This window comes from Rousettus aegyptiacus, unplaced genomic scaffold (assembly GCF_014176215.1).
Source record: "Rousettus aegyptiacus isolate mRouAeg1 unplaced genomic scaffold, mRouAeg1.p scaffold_m13_p_15, whole genome shotgun sequence".
Lineage (NCBI taxonomy): Eukaryota > Metazoa > Chordata > Mammalia > Chiroptera > Pteropodidae > Rousettus > Rousettus aegyptiacus.
The window spans coordinates 46414151-46422859 of record NW_023416290.1 but is presented as its reverse complement, the minus strand read 5'-3'; the positions used below and the strand labels follow the sequence as shown (position 1 = coordinate 46422859).

Below are 8709 nucleotides of genomic sequence, written 5' to 3'. Positions count from 1 at the left end.
AATGTCTGGAAAATGTAAAAGAGTGATAGGCACAAAATTGTTGCATTTTAAAAAGTCCCTAAACACTCCATTAGTAAAGACTTTACAAAAAATGTTTGTTAAAAATGATATGAGTCATTGTAGATTTATAGCTCCCTAGTTAACCATGTGACACATATTTCCCGAGCATCTACTATGTGCTGGCTGCTAGAAATAGAGTAGTGAACAAGTCAGGCAAAAGCCCTGCTCTCTTGGGACAGACAGAACCCTAATTATTGTGGTGAGCATCTTGAAACAAAGTTCAAAGCCCTAATGTCAAGGTGCTAACAATTTAGTAGATCAGGGGCGATCTGAGGGAATCAGTTGGGCCCTGATGGTGACTGGGAAAAGGTGCTGAACATTGCAGCATTTTCTGTGAGGGAACATGGGACGAGGAAGGCCAATGCCGACATGAAGTAAGGTTTCTAAGTGTTTTTCGGGGTCTGAAGTTTAGTATAAGTGTCAAGAAATAATGCTGAAGACAGGGACTTTCTAAGACATGTGAAGCAGTTTGGGCTTCGTTCTGAGTGAAATAGCCATCAGAGAGTTTGAGGAGGAAGGAATAAACACCAGAAATACTCAATTTAGAAGGATTATTTTCGCTGCTAAATAGAGAATGATGGATATGTACTCTTCTTTCATCCTGAAGAGAGATGGCGATGGTGATGATGATGATTTGTAACAGAGAAATGGTACAATGGGTAACTTTAAATAAATATTTAGTAGGTAGAATTTAGAGAATGAGATGTTGACTGGCTTGAGAGCATTAAGGAGAAGAAGGAATTCAAGGTGGCACATATTTCTGCCTTGAACAAATAGCTACTGTTTATGCCATTTACCAAGATGGGTTCCACTGAAGAAAAAACAGTTCAGTGACATTATGACTTTTATTAGCTTCCTATTGCTGCTCTAACATTACTACAAACTTAGTGACTTAAAACAATACAAGTTTATTATCTTACAGTTCTATAAGAAATCTGAAATGAATCTCACTGAACTAATAGCAAGGTATTGGCAGGGCTGTGTTCCTTTCCTATCAGGAAAAATCTGTTTTCTTGTCTTTTCCAGCCTTAGAGGCTGTCCCCATACCTTTTTTTTGTGGTTCCTTCTATCATCTTGAAAGCCAGCGCTGGCTGGTCAAATCTACTTCATGATGCCATCTCTCTGGTTCTGAATCCATTGCCTCCCACTCCCATTTAAGAATTCTTTTGATTACAATCTGCACCCCCCCCCCACCCCCCAAACACAGACACACTCCCTGGTGATATAGGAAAGCTCTTTATTTTAAGATTAGTTGGTTTCCTACTTTCATTCTCACTTGCCATGTAACATATCATTCTCACATATTCTGGACATTGGCATTTTGGTGGTGTTGGGGAGCATTATGCTGTCTACCACATTCTACTAGTTCAACTGTCCCTGAACTTCAGAACCACATACCTAACAGCCCATCTGACATATTTACTTTAATGGCTAATTGGCATCTAATGCTTAACATGTCTGAAAACAAACTCCTGATCTCCCTAACCTTTTTCTACAATGATTTTCCTCTCTCAATAACTGATACTACCATGTGCTCAGTTGTTCACCTGACTTCTTAATTTCCCATCCTGATTCCAAGTCATCAGAAAATATGGTGGATGCTAACTTTCAAATATATCCTGTATGTGACCACTTCTCATTACTTCATCTTTTCTACCCGAGTTCAAGCTGTCTTCTTCTCTTATTTAGATTGTTGGATGACAAGCAAAAATGCCTCCTAAATGGGTTTCCTTGCTTCTACTCTTGCCCCATTCAGTCCAATCTCATTATAGCACCCACAGGGAGCATTTTAAAGTATGTCAGATTGTGTCCCTTCTCTGCCAAAGTATCTTCCCTTGATGCTTATAATAAAATACGAAGCTCCATGAGCTGCAGAGCTTCCCACGTGCCAGCCCTGGGCCTCTCCTGCCTTCTCAGCTTCCGCTGCCCTCCTTGCTTCAGCCACATTGGCTTCCTTGCTGTTCCTCATACATTCCAAGCTCCTCTCATTTCAGGGTCATTCCTTTTGGCTGGGGAAGCTCTTCCCTCAGATATTTTTCTAGGTCTCTCCTTAGAGTAGTTTCTCCCAACTGCCCTACCTAAAATAGTTTGCAATAGTTTTCTATTGCTGCCATAACAAATTACCAAATTTAGTGGCTTAAAATAATGCAAATCTCTCAGGTTATAATTCTGTAGGTCAGAAGTCTGGTTAAGATCTTGCCAGGCTAGCACAAGGTGTTGGCAAAGCTGTATTCTTTTCCAGCGACTCTGGGGGAGAATCTGTTTTCTGCTCATTTAGATTGTTAGCAGAATTTAGTTTCTTGTGATTTTAGGACTGATGTCCCCATTTTCTTGCTAGATGTAAACCGAGGGCCCTTCCTAGATTCTATAGTTTGCTTCATTTTTGGACTTGTAGCCTCTTGTAAGTGCTCAATAAATAATTGTTGAAAGACCAGTGAGTTTACTCTGGGGCATCTTGAGTGTGAAATGCTTATGAGATAACCAAATAGAGCTGTCCAGTAAGCAACCAAGTATATGCATAGGGCTCGATGTGTTTCTTTGCGGGAGGAGGGGAGCGGAGTGTGGGGGTGGTATAGTGGTAAGCTCAAAAACTGTAAATTCAGATGTCCTGGAGTAAGATCTAAACCTGTCACTGCCCCACTGTGGACGAATCATATCAATCTCCATGTAAAACAGGGGAATAACCGTGGTATCTACCTTTGTGGTTGTTGCTAGAATTAAGTGATGGTCTGTGTATAAACTGCTTATATTCCTTAGCATATAGTAAACATTCAGTAGATATGTTCTATAACTCCTTTCACGTGTAACAGTAAGAAGAATGGGTAAAGTGAGGAATGGAGTTGTTGCTCAAGGACAGATAGGATCACTAGGGACAGAAAGAAAAAAAGGTGGGAACAATAACAACAAAAAGTGATAATAGCTAGAGAGGTTGGAGGAAAATCTGGACAGTATCCTGCTGTGGAAGTCACAGGAAGCATAGACTGTTTCAGGAAGGAGTTCATGGTGAACAGTCTCAGAGATTAAACAGAATAATCTACACAAAGGAGGTATTATTTTGATTTTAATAATAAGGATATTCATCAGAAAGTTCTTGCCTAAAGTTTCATATATAGTGGGGGAGGGAAACGGAGACTACAGTTTCTATCCAGTGTTGGCTCTGCCTTAGCCCTGCAGCATCTGGTGTTTAGCAGGGCACCCAGGGTAAAGGCTATAGGTCTCGGCCTTCCTTGCATGTTGGCAAGCCCACTTCACTAGGTTCTAGCCGATGGCTATAAGTTTGAATGGCATATGAGGCTATTAGTGATTATCTTTAAAAGACAGGGGCTTTTTATAAAGCAAAAGAAACTATTAACAAAATGAATAGAATGGGAGAAAATATTTGCAATATTAGAGAAGGGATTAGATGAGGGATTACTATCCAACTATACAATTCATTAGCAAAAAAAAGACAAAGAATTCAATTTAAAAATGGGCAGAGGACCAGAATAGACATTTTTCCAAAGAAGATATTCAGATAGCCAACAGGTACATGAAAAAAATGTTCAACATCGCTAGTCATCAGGGAAATACAAAGTAACACTACAACAACATATCAGCACACGCCTGTTAGAATGGCTATTATGAAAGACAAGAGATGACGAGTGTCGGTGACAAGGTGGAGAACAGGGAGACGTGTGCACCATTGGAGAGAATGCCGAATGACGCAGCCACTGTGGAAAAGAGTACACGCAGCAGTCCTCAGAAGATTAAAAATACGACCCAGCTATTTCACTTCTGAGCATACGTCCACAAGAATTCAAATCAGGATTTCAGGGAGGTGTCTGTACTCCCATGTTCATTGCAGCAGTACTTACAATAGTCAAGATATGGAAACAGTTTAAATATCCATCAGTAGATGAATAGATAAAGAAAATCTGGCATCCGTATGTACCTATGGGGCACATGCCAAGACCCTCGGTGGATGCCGGAAACTGTGGGTAGTGCTGAACCCTGTAAACACTGTTTCTTCTTACACATACACACCTATGATAAGTTTAATTTATAAATTAGACAATTTCATGGGTAGAAGATTTGTTCTTACATAGATCTTAGCCACCTCAGCATATGATTCTTTTTTCTTTCCATGTTAAGTTGAGAATTTCCACCTTTTTACTAAAAGGAAGCACTCTCTGGTTTCTCTGTGTCATATCCAAATTACCAGCATCACTACTCTTGCACTTTGCGGCCATTACTAAGTAAAATAAGGGCTACTCGAACACATACCCTGACACTGTGACGGTTGATCTGGTAACCAAGACAGCTACTAAATGACCAACGGGGGTGGCGTGTACAGCATGAATACACTGGACAAAGGGATTATTCATGACCAAGTGGGACACAGTTGGATAACACAGGATTTCATCATGTTATTCAGAATAGCGCTCAATTGAAAACTCATGAATTGTTTATTTCTGCAATTTTCCATTCATTATTTTTAGACTGAGGTTGACTGTGGATAACTGAAACCATGAAAAAAGAAACTTCCAATGGGGGAGGAGTATTACTGCGCGCACGCGCGCGCACACACACACACACACACACACACACACACACACACACAAGAATCCTACCTTTTCCAACAACACAGATGGACCTGGAAGATGTGCTAGGTGAAATAAGTCAATTATGGAAGGTCAAATACTGCATGTGAAGCATTAAAATAGTCAGATGCGTAGCAGTAGACAACAGAATGGTGGTTAGCAAGGGGGATAAGGGAGGGTGACATGGGAGTGAGTGTGCACTAGGTGCAAATTGCAACTATATAAGATGAGAAAGTTCCAGACTTCTGCTGTACAGCACAGTGCCCATATATAACAGTCAGGTGCTGTATACTTAAAAACTTGTTAAGAGGGTCGATCTTATGCTAAGTGTTCTTAACACACACACACACACACACACACACATGCGCAGAGGGACACAAGGAAATTTGGAGATGGTGAATGTGTTTATTACCTTGATTGTTGTGTTGGTAAAATGAGTATATACATATGTCCAAAACCTCCTAATTCTGTATCTTAATTATATGCAGTTTTTGCTATACTAATTATACTCATTATATTGCAATAAAGCTGGGGTAAAAAGAAAAAAGACAAAGAGGGCCCGACGGTTCCTTCTTCCAACTAGCTGGGGTGCAGATGTCAGGGCTGCAGCTCAAATAAGCTCTTATTTGGGGATTTTCTGTCACATGTAGCTGAAGGTAATACTGCTGAAGTGGCAAATTTGGAATTTGCCCTGAGCTACACGTGGTTTCTTCCAATACCAGAGTAGTTTCTCTTAACTAATGACTCACCACCTCTGCTTTCAGTGACCCAAAAGGCAAACTGGGATCCCTCTCAACTTGTCCCCCACCCCCACCCCCGCAGCGCCCCAGGCCACTGTGTAATTGCAGAATTGGAGCTGCTTTGTTTCTGTTGTCACCGAAAGTGCTGGCCTTTGCATTTTCTAGCACCTGGGAGACAGGGGAACAACTCTGGGATGTTTTTGTGGAGTCAGGACAGTGTGGTGGTTGAATCAAAGGCTGCAGGCTGCAGCTGTTGTTAGTCTAAACCTACAAATCAATATTTGGCGACACACTGAGTAGAAAGCAGTGGGCTTTGGGGGTAGGAAAGGAAAACATATAGATTACAGAAAGATATAATGGGTGTAATGGAATGGAGACTCCTTTCAAGTGAGTACAATGGGTACCAGACTTGCTTTGTCTTTAAATTGGTGGTCGGGGACTGGCCCGTAACACGGGCATTTCACTCGAAGCCTCTTGGCTTTTCATTGTAGCACACATGCTGTGGAAAAGCTTCGAACCCCTCCAGGTACCTGTGGAAGTACCACTGCGTGGGATCTAGCGAAGGGAAGGGGTATGCATAAACCATCGCTGCCTTGACCTTGGCCTTCCAGTAGTTGTACTGAAATGCTCCAGTTTATGCACAATTTATTCATAACTAATAGCCTATATTTTTCAGTTTAGCCACTCTTGTTCAGAATAGTCCCTCTGGACACAGAATTATTGAATTTAAACAAACACTTATTGGGCACCTATAATTGGTCAAACTAACAAGCATTTAGGCTGATTTAGGCTATTCTTACACCTAATTAGTATTCCAGTTTAACAAATGTGCTAACTGGTCCCTGGAGGTTCATTAGTAAAGGTTTCTTTTGCTTCACAAATGCTCGCTTAGAATTCCATTCTTAAGAAATGCATGAATTAAACCATAACTTCACGCTCAAGAACGGTTCCTCCCTCACGTTTAGAGACTTTGTATGCCCTGATTAACTGTTTTGGACCATTTAAGCACCTAATGTCTCCTTTCCATAAGTGTCATTGCCAGCCAAAGTCCTGTATTCAGAAACACTTAGCCGAGGTCAGGAGATATTTATAAACATCATTAATGAGGGCACAAGGCTTTAATTAAACAAACATGGTTTGGGATGAAAGGAGTCAAACTATATTTGTTTGTGGTTTATCATCTCACAACCACGTCCCAGTAATGGATGTTCCTTTATTGTGCCAGAGTTAAATTTTCCACTCCTTTTTAAGTTTTATAGTTATCAAAATAACTAGTAGAAACTTATTTTAAGGACTTTGCAATTACGGATACTTCAAGGTGAGTAGTGATTACTAAATAGTTCACCCACCAGAATTACTAGCACCCTACTCTGCTACAACTTCTCTTGAAGTTTTTTTCGAAACTTTTTAGTAGACTACTGCTGAATGGAAATGTCTTCTGCATTATTGTTAATACCTAAAGAATAGTCTTCAGATTTTATAATACATTAGGATGATTGAATACTTGTTCAAAAATAAGGTTATTGACTACACCCACCATGCCCCAACCTACACAGAATCTGCTGCTTCAGTATTTAATGATGATGCCTGGAAACCTATTTCAAATTATATCCCTTCTCTCTCCTTCCCACTCCCCCTTTCCTTCTCTTGGCCTCTCTAGTACATTTGTATTCTGATATTATTTCTTTCCCCTACCTCCCACCTCACCCTGTTGAGAGCTGCTAATCTGAAAAACAGAGTATAAGGCCCTTTGTCAGGAAAAAAATGTGTGATTGCTTTAGAGAAAAGTTTCTTACAGCCATTTTGGTTGAGTTAGGATAATGATATAAAGTGAAGAATGCCTATATTGTAAAAAATTTATGGTGAGGGGTAAAAAATAAAGGTATGATAAGTCATGGCACTTCTCTAGGGGGACATCATACAGATACAGATTGAATTTTGCATAGAGTTTTGAAAGAAGAGTGACAGGTGAGGAGGAAGAAGAAGGCATCTTAGGTATTGGCAGAGGACCAAACAGACAAATTAAGGGTGAAGAAACATGAGTGTTTGGAATAGAGATAATGTTGGGGGAAAGTACTGACTTGCCACCTGCCAAATTTTCAGAAAGGACAGGTTGTGACAAACAGCTCCTTTCTCTCGCTCCTTCCCAAGATAATGAGACTGGGCCCAGGACTTAGATAGATGTAGACACAAAGATCTCTCTCACTCTCTGTCTCTGTCTGTCTCTCTGTCTGTCTGTCTCTCTCTGGCTAGCCCTTCTACAGAACAGTGTCTTCTCCTCCGTACCCTCAGGTTCTGCCCCCACCCTGCCTGGGACTGGAAGTCAGTTCAAGGGGAAGGCAAAGCTAAGCCAGTTCTGTAATCTAGCTTTATCAATAATAAGGTTGATATTTTACCTTCATCCTTCAGACTTTTGTAACTATTTCTCATCACATTCGATCTGAGAGGGTAAAAGAAAAGCAATATTATGACCTTCAAATCTCACTGCATGGTCTTAATTTAAAAGACAAAATAAACTAAGCATACCTGTTTTTCTGAAACTCCATTTTCATCATGTTAGTCTCTGTTTATCTCCACATGATTCCAATCATCTCCATGACAGTCTCAGTTTCTCTGACTTTCAAGGCCTCCCAGTTTTTACTCAAGCTCTACTTGAACAACCTTATATCTCACTGCGCTGAGCAGATAATTGTGTTACTTGCTATCCTCAGGCCCTTTCTAAAAGAAACTGCCCTTCCTACTTAGGGGGCAGTCTTAGGTAGCCATTTCTGTACCACATGACTCCCAGTCACAGCTAATTGGATTAGGAATGGCCAGGTGACCCAAAAGCAACCAATTTATAAGCTGACCATCGATGTATAACATGGCCTTGTATACAAAGCTCTGCCCGAGCAGGAATGAAGGTAATAAACCAGGCCTATCAGATAGCCTTTCTCAGCATTTTGAACAGGGAAAAAGAGTGAATCAGGCGTAGTCACAGGGAGCAGGGTGATTGGGAACCGGAGAAGAGAATCCAAAGCAGAGACGGAGAGAGGCTGCTGGCGGGAGGGGGGTGGAAGAGGCAGCCTGCCTTTAGGAACGTGAATGTAACTACTCCAGTTTATTTGACCTCACAGGGCTTTTTTTTTTTTTTTTGTTTTGTTTTGTTTTGCACCAGTCGGTCACAACATTGCACATAAAATCTGGAACCCTGAGTGTGCCCCAGAGCATCCTGCATGTCCTGCCCACGTCTTACCTTTTTCAGCTCTTCTCTCTCTTAGACCCGTGCACTGTACTTTGTCCTATTGTCCTTGAAGCTTCCAAAGGCACCAAGCTCTTGCCCTCCTCTG

General features: G+C 41.0%; 1 long non-coding RNA gene across 1 annotated transcript in view; it reads left to right on the top strand.

Moving 5' to 3' along the window:
- LOC107507154 overlaps window positions 1-8709 on the top strand; it is a 275445-nt gene that overhangs the window by 39647 nt on the left and 227089 nt on the right. The window lies entirely within an intron of this gene.